Below are 13,137 nucleotides of genomic sequence, written 5' to 3'. Positions count from 1 at the left end.
CAGCTGCGTTGGGAATTAGCTGCCACTCGCTGGGCCTCAGTTTGCTCCAGGATTCTGGGGGTGAACACAGCCTTCGGAAAGTCTCTCTCCGTGTCTGAGGTCAGGCAGCCTGGTGGGTCAGAGAGTCCGATGGGCCTCAGCAGGGAGGTCTGGAGCCGCAGTGGCCGGCATCTCCACGGGCAGCGAGGTTTCTGCGGGGCGGGCCTGGGGGATGCTGGCGTGGCCTGCTCCCCACGGAGCTTCATCAGCTCATGAGCCTGGAGCGGTGGAGAGGGCTCCTGCGGACATGCTGTCCTCTGGGTAGAGGGGCCGTGGACACAGGCTCGTGGTCACAAAGACTGACCGCTGGTCTGAACCTCGGCTCGGAGCCTCTGTCTCTGCCCTGGTCTGTTCCATATCTGAAACCACGAGCTCAGTTCACCAGACACACAGGTAAAGGCCGAGTGCTCCCCTCTCTGCAGGCTGTGACCCTGCTGCACCTGGGCACAGAATGCGGTGCCCACCCCGAGCCCTGGTCCCCGAGTACCTGTGCTGAGCTCACGGCGTCCGGCAGGCTGGTTTGTGGCTTCCCAAAGGGCAGGGCTGCCAGGCACAGCCCCTGAGAGGGCGGGGGTCCCTCTTGCGAGGCCCGTTCTCTGAGCAGACCCTGCATCCGTGGAGTCTGGGTGCCCCTGGTCCCCGTATTGGGGAAAGTGCACACCCCCGTGGGAAATGGGAAGTGTAGAGGCTGCCTGGCCACTCATTCTGATCCCCACTTACTCCATGCAGAGCTAAGAGCCTCGCTGGGTCAGGGAGCAGGCTGGGAGGGGACCCGAGACTGGGAGAGGATCAGGCCAGGAGGGGACCTGGGCCCGGAGGGGGACCCAGGCTGGGAGGGGGTCCAGGCTGGGAGGGGACCCGGGTTCACAGGGCCGTCTGATGTTCCTGCCCTGGGGGGGCCTCCCCCCCGGGGTGAGAGCACAGCCCAGCCTTTATATTAAGTAGCATAAAATTAATTCATTTTTTTAAACACAAAAATAAACAGAAATGAACGTTTTGTTATTTTTTTTTCCTGAGCCCCAGGGAACATCTTTTGGAAGCCATCGAGATCACTGTGTCATTTCTTTGGCAAGAGTAATCAAATATTGAATGTCAAGGAAAATTAGAGCAAATAGTTTCAAGACCGTCTGATTCATACAGGCCTGATGAGCAGGTTTCACCATCAATCCAGTGTTTTCTAAACGTGTCCGCCAGCCCCCTCTGCTCAGGTGCAGAGCCCCAACCCTTGGGCTCCTCCTCAGCCCCACAGAGCTGGTCCGCAGGGTCCAGTGTGTGACCAACACCCAGTCCACTATCCCCGGGCGGTCAGGGAGTCCTGCCTAGGTTTCTGATTTAATGACTGATGTTCAAGAAAGAGAGTCAGAAATTATCAGATAAATGCTAAGTGCAAAAAAAAAAAAAAAAAAAAGCAGTGAAGGTTCTCTTAAATGCCAGCCAGCACTGTGGCCCTGACTGCAGGAAGCCCTGCAGGGGCCCCAGGAAAGACGGTGACCTTTAGAGGCTGAGTGTTGCTCAGTTCAGCCGGCCGTCTGCGTGGAAAATGCAGACAGCAACCAGCGGGACCGGGAGAAACCCTCGGGCCGTGGCGCTGCAGGTGGCGGGCCGGGCCGGGCCTCTGCAGACTCGGTGCAGCACCGTGCTCCGGGGCTCGGGGTGAAGACCCTCCATGCCTGAGCGTGCCACGTGTGCCTGTGTGTGTGGCGTGTGTGCTGCACGCGTGCTTCCTTTCCGTCGATGCCAGTGGAGGGCCCGGGGTGGTGCTGGTCCCCCCTGCTTAGGCTCCTGCGAGGGTGCTGTCCTTGCCTTCCACTGACCCTCTGGGCCTCAGTGGGGTCATCTGTAGAATGGGTGCTCACGTCCTCAAAGATTGGAGTCCCCGCTTGGGAGCTCCAAATCCCTGCCCCTGACTTCAGGGCTGGTTTGGACCCGGGGACCCATCAGAAGCCACTGCAAGTGAAGCGCGAGTGTGTGACCAAGCAGGGAAGTGTCTTAGAATGTAGGTCACAGGGCTCTCCGTTCCCGAGACGCTCCCCACCTGGTTTGGAATACAGGTGGCTGCCCCTGCGGTCTATTCTTGGAGAAAATTGTCGGTGGTTTGGGCGAGGACATCTTACTTAAGAAATTAAATGAAGCTCAACGGGAACAGTCAACTGGACACAAAACAGGAAAGCTTTAGGGAAGTTCAAGCATGGAGGAAGTGAGAGATTATACGATAATTAAGACGAGAGCATTCTCTTTGAAGAAGCAAGGGTGCTTTGTCCTTTTTTGATTGTAAAGATGGGAACTGTTTATTGCAGGACATTTTTAAGAGTGTAAAAGCTGGTGCCTCCTGTCCCCTCCTCACCAGATCACGGGGGTCAGCGCTGCGACCACATGGGATGGCCTTTTGCAGCCCCTTCCCTCGCATCCTCCCTGTTCTGGTATTTCTGCAGGCCGGCTTCTGGCTGACTGTGAGGTTTGCTAGTTTGCCCCTCACATGGACGGTTGCCGTTATCACCTTTATCAGGGCCAGGGGACCCTCCATGATAGCTGGCCTCCAGAGCGGTGCTGGCGGGTGTCATCCCGAGCTGGCCTGGCACATACCCTGCCGCTGGGCATGGGCAGTCTGCGGGTGACCTGTGGGATGCGAACAGGAGCAGACCCCTTCTGCCTGCTGCCCGGTGTCACCAGGACTGAGCAGGGACACCCACGGTGACCGTGAGGGAGACGCAGAGGAGCCGAGGCTAGAGCGGGTTCCCCCCCCTGCCCCCACCTCACCCCCAGGCCCTTCTGTGTCCCTCCATGCACCCTGGCCTGAGCCTCGCCCGCCGTGGACTCTGGGGCCTGGGGACAGGGCTTCGTGTGCCCAACTGTTCCCGCCGTTGTTCCCCCACCGCGGAAATGACAGCTCACCCCCAGAATCTGGCCTGATGGGCGCATGGACGGGCCGCTGCTCATGAGAGGGGCCTGCTCCGTGTGCGGCAGATGGTGGCGGGGTGACTGCTGGAACGGCCCAGCACTTTCTAGAAGCTTGTGTCCCCTCTCGCTGCAGTACTTGGATGACTTGATGTCACCCTGTTGCCTTTAGCTGCCGGGGCCCCAGAGGTGCTTAGCGAGTGAGTGTAGTTCGATGTTTTCTCGCTGAGGTCCGAGGAAGCATGGGGCTGGCGTGCCTGTCTTCGGGGTGCTCGTGCTGCCCATGTAGACCTGTTAGCCTCACAGGCTCAGTGCCGGGGGGTGCTGGGCGGCAGGGCAGGGGCTGGGGGGCATGCCCAGCGCTCCCTGAGCCCTGGTGGAGGGGGCCGCCACGGACCTCAGGCACAGCCTGGCGGCCCCAGCGGCTTCCGAGGGCCTGTCTGGACCCTGTTCCTCTCCGTGGTCCCCCGCCTCCGCCATGCTCAGGTCCTGGCTCCTATAGGTGCAGAGGCGGGGTCCACTGCTTCAGCAGTGCCAGGGCCCCCAAGTCTGAGGGCCCCAGAAGCCCTGGATTGCAGGCCTGCCATCTGGGGCCCTGTCTGTGCTCCCCTGGCAGGTTCCTATCCGCCTGGACTGCAGGGCGGCTCTTCTAAGACGGGGTTTTCTGGGACCCCGGATCTTACAAGATGTTTACCCTCACCTGAAAAGCTGCCAGGGGACCGGGTCGGGCATCTGAACCCAGCAGAGTCCTTCTTAAAGGACCCACTCCAGCCTGCTGTTGGAGCAGCCTGCTCCTGGTCCTCTCAAGGAGGACAAGTCCGAGGGGCGACTGAGCAGGAGGCGGCAGCAAGAGGGACGCTGTCCCCAGGGCCGGCTGGCAGGGACCTGGGGCCAGTTCCTGGGAAGCCTGCCGGGTGGGCAGCCCTGCCTCATTTCTGGAGGGGTGTGCAGCTCCTTATTATTATTTTTACTTCTAAAGGTAAAAGTACATCTTGTGGGGCTTCCCGTTTGTTGTTTGGATGGTAACTAACGCGGGAAGTTCGTTTCCCACCCGGTGTCCTGCATGCGCTCTGCTCTGAGTGCTAACAGGCTGACGTTTCAAGGGGGCCGTCCATCCCACATCGCCCGGAAACACCTCCTGGCTCCTGGGAGCTTCTCCTACTCCAAGTACAGAGAGAAAAACTGGAACCTGTGTTTTCCCTGCCTGCCCCCCCACCAACTCACTGCTACCAGTGAGTGGAAAACCGGGGTGGTCCAGAGTGACACATGTTTTTTTGACTAGCCTGCTCTTTAACGTCCAGGTTAAAGATCAGTTTCTTCTGCAACTGAAGTTAAACATTTTAAATAATGTCGGGGTCGGGGGGTGGTGCCTTGTGTCTCCCAGGCCCTGCCGCGGCCGGCAGCTGTGTCCAGGGCCGGGACGCCTGCTCCAGCAACGCCTTGGCCCGGCGCCCCCTCCCTCGGCCCGTCGTTGGCACGCTCACCCTCCGCTGCCGTCCGCACCCAGGTGTTCCGGCAGCCTTGGCGTCACGCCTCGAACAAACAACAAACACTGAAAGGGTTTATGTTCTCAGCCAGAGGAGCAGCCAGAGCCCCGGGTTTACTGCGTGGCCGGCGGGGCCCTGGACCCAGCCAGGCGGTGACGGTGCTGAGCCGCGGGCCGTCTGCACGGGTGTCCCGGGAAGGGCTCTGCTCTTGGACCCCAGGGCCCAGTGGCTCACAGCCGCCCCAGCACCCGTGTCTCGGCCCCACCCCGCCTTCCAGCCTGGGCCGGGCCGAGACAGCTTCCTGCTCAGGGAGCCGCTGGTGCTGCGGGCACTGAGCAGCACCCTGGGAACTCCCCTGGTCAAGGCTCTCCATCCTCATGCAGGGCAGCCAGCTGGCACCCAGAGCGGCACCCACTCTCTGGAGCTCCCAGGCCCTTTTCTCCAAGGTGCAGGCGGATGTTTGAAACCTTCTTGACGATATTTAAAATGTGTGGACTTGGGAGAACAAAGCGAAAAAGCACCCACATAGATGTCTCCAGGGCTGCCCCCCCCGCCCAAACCTGCCAACCCGGGCTGCGAAGTAGAAATTAACCTAAATTAGGAAGATAATTGTTCCCATGTTAATTGCAGGTTGTCCTCTAAAGCTGTTTTCATTTGTGAGGTCTCAGCGGCAGGCTGGCGTCGGGCCCGCCGGGGCCTTCCTGCACGCTGGGGCCCCGGAGCCCGGGTTCCAGAAGCCAGCGGTCGAATCCGGGCGTTTCCCGAGCCAGCCTCCTGCTCCACGGATGCTCCCCAAGTCCCTACTGCCAGCTGCGTGTTCCCGCAGACCCCTTGGCCCAGCAAACCCCAGCAAAGGGCTACGAGGCTGCCTTGCAACACAGGCGACATAGAGAAACAGGCGGCTATTTTCGGCCCCGGCGCTGTCACAGCTGTGCGGGGCTGGCCCAGCGCTGGTAGGCGGCGATGACCTAAAACCTTCTTGGAATAGGCTTCACGGTGAGGATCGTGTCCAGCGGGCCTGGGACGGTTCTCTTGGGGTTTTTCTTTGTCAGGAGCTTGGCTTTCTATTTGGAAGAGCCGTTAGAATGTGGGGTCAGCCGTGTCCTGTGCAGCACCACCAGATGTAGGCTTGGCTTCTGAGGTGCTTTTTTCCTGTTTTCATCAGTCCTTACTGGATAAAAGCCTTGAAGGAGAAGAAAACCCAACCCCAGTGCTCCCTGTGTGGTGAATAATCGCTGGTGAATGATGTGGCCCGTCTCCCCCAGCCCTTCCCAGCGGCTGTGCAGGAACAGTGTGATGGTGGATGCAGTCGTGTGTGTGCACGTGTGTGCCTACATGGGTCTTGTGCACGTGTGTATGTGCACATGTGCGCCTGTGTGTGCACGCGGGCGGCCCTCCCTGGCTGCAGCTCGCCCTGTCTGTCCTGCCTGCTCTGCAGACCACTCCTCCACGTCCTCTGTCCTCGTCCCTCCATACTCTCGGGGGGGACATCTCCAGGTCATCGGTTTCACCCGCTCCTGCCCTTCAGCAGGTGAGACAGGCTGCTCGTGGCTCTTGTGTGTTCCGCATCAGTGCTGCTGGGCGTCCCATAGCCTGACCGTGTTATGGTCTCAAAGTTGACTCAGAAGGTAGGGAAGTGGGTATGAGGAAGTCTGATCATTTGGAAAATGTTAGCTCACACTTGGAAAAGAAATAGCAAATTAAATTTACTGGAAGTCGTTGACACATTTGAGATTTTAAATGGAGACTTTCTGTTGGTGAAGCCTGTGTTTGGAGCGAGAACGTGCATCCTTAAGTCCCGGTAGCTTCTTCTCTGGGGCGCTCCAAGTAGAAAGCGCCACGAACGTGCATCCTTAAGTCCCGGTAGCTTCTTTGGGGCGCTCCAAGTAGAAAGCGCCACGCTTCTCTGCGGCTGACGGAGCCCTGTTCACTTTGTTGTTGTCGTTTAGACGCTCAGTCGTGTCCGACTGTTTTGCAACCCCGTGGGGTGTTGGGAGCAGGAAGACCGAGTGTATGGAGGGGTGTCTTTAGAGGCCAGGCAGAGTCACCTGGGGCGGCCAGCCCCGTGTCGGGCTTGGAGTGCTGCTCCAGGCCCTCGTGGGCTCCCATGTCTGGCGGGTGAAGTCAGGGCCCACCTCGCGGCCTCGCTGCTCCCGACCGGGGCTCCTCGCTGCGAATCGCACTCGTCCCTTTATTTTCTGCAGCATGGTCCTGGGCACACGGTTGGGGTTCACTGGAGGCTTAGCAAGCATGTCGACGTTCACTCGTGCCATCTCCTGTTTGACCATTTCCAATTTGCCTTGATTCATGGACCTAACATTCCAGGTTCCTATGCAATATTGCTATTTACGGCATCGGACTTTGCTTCCATAACCAGTCACATCCACAGCTGGGCGTTGCTTTTGCTTTGGCTCCGTCTCTTCCTTCTTTCTGGAGTTATTTCTCCACTCTTCTCCAGTAGCATATTGGGCACCTACTGACCTGGGGAGTTCACCTTTCATTGCCATATCTTTTTGCCTTTCATACTGTTTCATACTGTTCATAATACAGACAAGTGGTGTGCAGAACTTGTTCGTCCAAAATTATGACTTGCCCGCACCAAAAAGAGCCTTTCCTTTTGTAGTTAATGCTTATTAAAAACAGGACACCAAAGAAAACCTGCCAAACCTCAAGGTCATGGAGGTCACGTTGGATAGTTCCCTTCTGTAACTTTTTTCTCCTGACAGTGAATTTTCTTATTTAAAATTGCGATAAAATACACACAACATAAAATTTACCATTTTGGCCATTTTTTAAACTTATTAGACTTTGGGTTTTTAGAATACTTTTAGCTTTATGGGAAAATTGAGACATGACAAAGAATTCCCATAGACCCGCTCCCTGGTACTCAGTTCTGTTACTAACGTCTTGCATCAGTATGGCACGTTTGTCGTTGTTCAGTCACTCAGCCGTGTCCGACTCTGCGACCCCAGGGACTGCAGCCCGCCAGGTTCCCCTATCCTTCACCATCTGCTGGAGCTTGCTCAAACTCATGTCCATTGAGACGGTGATGCCATCCAGCCATCTCATCCTCTGGGGCCCGCTTCGCCTCTTGTCCTCAATCTTTCCCAGCATCAGGAACCAATGTGTGCGTGCCGACTCTGTGTCGTATCGGACTCTTTGAGGCCCTAGGCCCGCCAGGCTCCTCCGTCCGTGGGATTCTCCAGGCAGGAATGCTGGAGTGGGTTGCCATTTCCTTCTCCAGGGGATCTTCTCACCCAGGGGTCGAACTCAGATTTCCTGCGTTATAGGCAGATTTTTTACCATCTGAGCTACCAGGAATGCCCCAGTGAACCAATACTGATGCATAATCATTTTATGTGATTCTATAATGATAGACACATGACATTATGCATGTGTCAAAACCCGCAGAACTGTACCAAGAGGGAACTTCAGTCTCTCCTGTGACTGTTCGTTGTGTCTCTCACAGGAAGTCTTTGACTGCTGTGGGCTGCGCAAGGCAGGGGTCGGTTCCATATTCTTGATCACGAGCTATCCCACGCCTCCCTGCTCTTTCCCTCTCCTCCAAGGGTCCCAGCGCCCCTGGCCTGACCCCACAGATGGAGTTCACTGGACATGTTCCTCTAAAAAACTGAATTGGAAATTTCATTGGAATTGCATTGAACATACGGATGAGTTTGGGGAGAATTGGCATCTTTATCACATTTTCCCCTTTCTTTGATTGCTTTTTCACTGATTAGATCTTTTAATAGATTTTTCATAATTTTCTCCATACAGACCTTGCACATTTTAGGTTATATTTATGTACAAATATATATAAATATGTGTGTGTGTGCTTAGTCACTCCGTTGTGTGCGACTCTTTGCAACCCCAGGATTCTGCCTGCCAGGCTCCTCTGTCCATGGAATTCTCCAGGCAAGAATACTGGAAACCGTTCTCTTTTCCATGGGGTCTTCTTGACCCAGGCATTGAACCCGGGTCTCCTGCACTGAGGTGGATTCTTTACTGTCTGAGCCACCAGGAAGCCCTGTAACGTTAAGATACCTTTTTTTTTGTTGTTTTAAAGCAATTTGTCCATTTCATCTAAATTTTCACTTTGGTAGCAATGGAGTTTTTCAGTGGTATTTTCTTATTGTTTTGAATCTCTGCTGGATTTGTAGTTATGCGCCCATATCCTTCTTTCTGAGTAATCTCTGTTAAATTTTCAGGAACCAGGTTTCTATGCCTGGTGGGCTTAGCTGTTAGTGAGCGCCAGGTTTTAGGGTTTCTTGTCTTCCTGCTCCTTGCTCTGGGTGTCGTCTGTGTTCTTTCTCCCGTTTCTGGGCTTGGGTGGACCGCTCACTCCTTCCCAGCCCTCCTTCTGCAGAAAGTCGCACATGTCCTTGGAGTGCAGCGTGCTGTGCATCCACGCTCAGCATCTTTCTTTACATTCCGTCACCGTGATCGTATCCGCCTGTGGTGTGATGGCAGGAGAAGGCACTCACCTCCATCCAGGCCACCCCCACTGAGGGATTCGACAGACCACCTGACCCATCCTCCTCAACTGCCAAGGCCGCCAGCAAGAAGGAGTGTCCTGGGACCCGGGACAGCTGAGGAACCAAGGGGACGTGATGACTGAACATCATCTGAAGTCCTGGGTGGGGTCCTGGGACGGCAGGAGGGTGTTGGGGGAAAACAGAGGATCCTGAGCAAAGTACAGGCTTCAGTTAACGATGGCATGTCACTGCTGGTTCACTCGTCACTAATGCTGTGTCCCTGGGAGCTCAGCTGGTAAAGAATCCACCTGTAATGCAGGCGACCCGGATCAATTCCTGGGCCGGGAAGATCCGCTGGAGAAGGGAAAGGCCACCACTCCAGTATTCTTGCCTGGAGAATCTCATGGACAGAGGAGCCTGGTGGGCTACAGTCCATGGGGTCCCAAGAGTCGGACACGACTTAGCGACTAAAGAGAGAGACACACACACGCGTACATGTGCACAGATACACACGGGGACAAGACGTGGAGGACTCTGTAGTCACTGGTAACAAGGGCAGCTTGGGGGATGTCTCTGGGTCAGCAGGGACTCCTGGTCCCGGCGGAAGGCCCGTGTGTGACCCTTCGCAGGGCGGTCTCCTCCCACCCTCTGTGCTGCTGTGAGCTGGTGCTGAGTCGGGGCTGGTGGGGGCCGGCAGCAGCCCGCGTCATCCGTCACGTGCTCTCGCCCCTTGGAGGGACCAGCGGGCTGGACTCAGTCATCGTACCCAGGCCATGCCCAGAAGCAGCTCTGTGCTGCTCCACATCCCTGGGGGACGTTCACCTGCAGGGGACTTGGGGCAAAGGTGTTTGGGTCTGAGGCTGGCTTCTTTGGCTGAGCATCACGGGGGACGCGGCACGCTGGCCTCTGCCTCTGTCCCTGCCTCGGGGGCCGTCGGCTCGATTACAAATGGGAGAATGTGAAGGAAGAATTTCCAGATGACCAACATGTCTTCCAGGGCTGACAAAGCGGAGCCGGGCGTGTCTCGGGTGTGTCAGAACTTTGGTCACCGTGCAAGCCGCAGAGAAGCCTGGAATCCCAGAGCTCTTGGAGACGAGGTGCTCTGGGTGGGGGGTTTCAGAGTCCTCCCCTCTCTGGGTTCCTGTAACAAGGAGACACTTGCAAGCAGGGACTGTGCCCTCCCCACGTGGAGACCATCGCCAGGGACTCTGGGGCATGGGGAGGGAAACGTAGAATCTCACGGCTCTTGGCCTCAGCAAGATGCTTCTCAGCTGTCCTCCAGAAGGCGCGGAGCGGCCCGGCGCCCGGCCGGCATGCGCCCTCTCTCCCTGGAGGCCGCCCTCCAGTCACTCAGGCAGCTGGCTCTGCGCGGTCCGGGCGCGTCTGCCCCGGGGGGGAGACGCACCTTCCCTTCCCTGCTTTCCCGTCTCTCCCCGCAGCCCGGGCGGTTTCAGGTCCCAGGGTCATCTGCTCCCCGGAGGCCTTCGTTGGTCAGCACAGAGAGGATGCGCTGCAGGTTCACGGCTTCGCTGCCGCCGCTGTTTCTGCTTCAGGCTCACTCCTCCCCCGCCTGCCTCTCCCGGCCTTTGGCTGGACCAGCCCCGTCTGTGCTCCATGTGGGGAGGGGCTCCAGGTTCTGCCGGCACTGGCTTTGGAGTCATGAGACCGGGACTGAAGCCCAGCTCTGCTGTTTAGATGGCGGGTGCATGTCTAGTTCCTTGCAGCCCCGACTACCCTCCTCTGTAAGATGGGCATAATGAGACCCAGCCTGCGTTTATCCTGAGGCTTCGGGGCGGGTGTGAGCGTGCACCCTGGTGCAGTGTAGACAGTCTGTCCCCTGGATCGTTAATGACTCGGTCAGTTGCTGCGTCTCCATCACCTCCGCGGGCTCGAACCTCAGGCCTGGGTCTGGAAGAAGGACTGCAAATCACGACTTCGTTTTTGCAGGTGAAGGCTGGTTTTGAGTGAAAGTGTCCGGACACCTGTGCCCTGGGGTCTGGAGGAGGCCCTGGGGGGCCACTGCTGTGCTGAGACTGCCCTGGGCGCCTCCCCGCCTCGCACCTGCCCTGCCCTTCCCGTCTGGCGCCTGCAGTGACCCCTGACGACGGCCTTCTCTGGTTAAAGAGAAGGGATGCTGCGTGTGCATCTACAGGCAGGGAAGCTGGCTTTGCAGAGAGGTCTAGAACTGTCTGAGGAGGCAGGCTACAGCAAGCCCGGCATGTTATTGGGACACAAGGTCCTAGACACGTCACTGCACGGGAGTAGTTTTTTTCTTTGCAGATGAGATCGTCAGTATTTCTACAATGCTCCTGGTATCAGAGGCACCTCTTTTCGGGGGACACCCCCTCTCTGCGGGAGCTCACTCAGAGATAACTGGGCCACACCGTTCCTGGCCCCCGGCCCTCTCTTGTGGGTCTGTGTTTCTTTCTTGCCATTTGAAGATGTGACTGTCTGAAGCCCGTGGGGAGCACACACCGTTTCTCAGGAATGCCGCAGCCTCCAGGTGGGCCCGGCAGGTGGGGAGCCAGGGTGCGGGTGGCCCCAGTCGTGGGGAGAAGAGTTGTCTGATGTATCTCCCAGCCCAGAGAACCTGGGCTCTTAGAGTCACCACAGACCGTCTGGGGCGGATGGCCTCCCTGTAGGAGAACCACCCAGCCTTCCATCCCCAGGCGGAGTGCTGGTGGGAGCAGGGGGCCTGGGTGGGGGGGGTGGGGGCGTGCGTGCCCTGGGGCCCGGGGGCGGGGCCGGCTTTTAAGGTGCCCAGACAGGCCCGGGAGCGTACAGAAAGCACCCCAGAAACAGAGGTCTCTGCTTTGGACTGTTTCCTAAAATTTCATCAAGGATGTTGAGAAACTTGCCTTTGGGTGTGTGGCGGGTTCAAGGTGGGTCGCGGTTGTGCTGGAAATGTCAGCGTCTCTGCTAGGCCTGCCCACGCCCTGGAGGGAGTGGCCCTTGCCCCCAACCGAACCCTGGCCCCACCCTGCGCCCCCACCGCTCACCTCCCCTCCCAGCCTTGGTCCCACCCGTGTGAAGTAAGACACAGGAAATGGGAGAGAAACCGCTGTGCCATCCACTGGGGGAAGCGAGAGGAACCGAAATGCTGGCGCTCGGCCATCAGCGGCGGCCCCCCGCCGCCCACCCCCCAGCCGCGCGGAGGAAGCCGCGTGTGGCGGCTTCTGTTCCTCCTCCGCAATCCTGCGGCCCCCGCTGTGCCCGGCGAGGGGCTGTCCCCAGCCTGCTTCCACGGGCCCGACGGCGAGGAAGGAGATGGTCCCAGAACGCCTTCCGGGCCGGGTCCGAGTGCGCCCCAGGGCGTCCGCGGAGGCAGACGGAGAGCCCGGAGGCAACAGACTTCTGGACGTGTCCCCAGCGCCCGGGGGTTGCATCTGGGCGTTTGCGCAGGGGTTGGGGTCTTTGGGGGCGTTCTGTGAAAGAGGTCTGAGAGTGGCGATGACGTCAGCCCTGGCCGGCTCTGTCCTCCCCGGGCCTGGCTGCTCAGCCCGCTCACCCGGGCTGCATGCACGGAGCTGGCAGCTCCCACCTCCCCCGGCGCTCCCGACCAGCTTTGGGGGAGGCTCCCGGGGCCCTGGAGAAGGACGCGGCACCCCACTCCAGTGTTCCCGCCTGGAGAATCCCAGGGACAGAGGAGCCTGGCGGGCTGCGGTCCACCGGGGCGCACAGAGTCAAGCAGGAGTGAGCGACTGACACGCTCTGTCCTGTCCAGCTGGGGGTCCATGAGAGCCCGTGCGAGGGCAGCGCAGGGGGGACCTACCGACCCCCAGGGCACCTGTCCCACCCGGTCCGGCGAGCGGAGCTGCGGTCTGACGGCCCTGCCAGGGAATGAGGCACGAAGGGGCGAGGAGACCCAGTCAGCAAAGCAGACGCCTGGCTCACAGGCATTTTGTACATCGTCCGCTCCCTGCCAGGCCCCCTCCGTGCTGGGGGTCAGGCCTCCCCGTCTCCGTGGGGCCGGCTACATCTGCCCACGGGTCCCGGGCTGTGGCCTTGTTGCCAGCTGGTCTTCCCAGCGTCATCGGGCTGAGTGTTTCCTGTGTCGGGTCCTTCCCTGGTTCTCCCCACCCCTGGAGATGGCACCCCCATGCCTGCAAGTGGTCCCCCAGCCCCGTCCCCCCTCTCTGAGCCTCCTGCACCCCCTTCCCTGTCTGCCTGAAAGCAGCCTGCCCACCTGTTACCTGCTAGGCTCCGGTTCCCAGCTCCTCTGGGACACCCCCACCGAGGCA

The 13,137-nt window shown here is 58.7% G+C and overlaps 1 protein-coding gene across 7 annotated transcripts in view; it reads left to right on the top strand.

Annotated features, from left to right (window-relative positions):
• HDAC4 (histone deacetylase 4) overlaps positions 1–13,137 on the top strand; it is a 288,731-nt gene that overhangs the window by 103,108 nt on the left and 172,486 nt on the right. The window lies entirely within an intron of this gene.

This window comes from Bos mutus, chromosome 3 (assembly GCF_027580195.1).
Source record: "Bos mutus isolate GX-2022 chromosome 3, NWIPB_WYAK_1.1, whole genome shotgun sequence".
In the NCBI taxonomy this organism is placed as follows: domain Eukaryota; kingdom Metazoa; phylum Chordata; class Mammalia; order Artiodactyla; family Bovidae; genus Bos; species Bos mutus.
The sequence above is the reverse complement of the archived record's forward strand: the minus strand, read 5'-3'. Positions and strand labels throughout refer to the sequence as shown.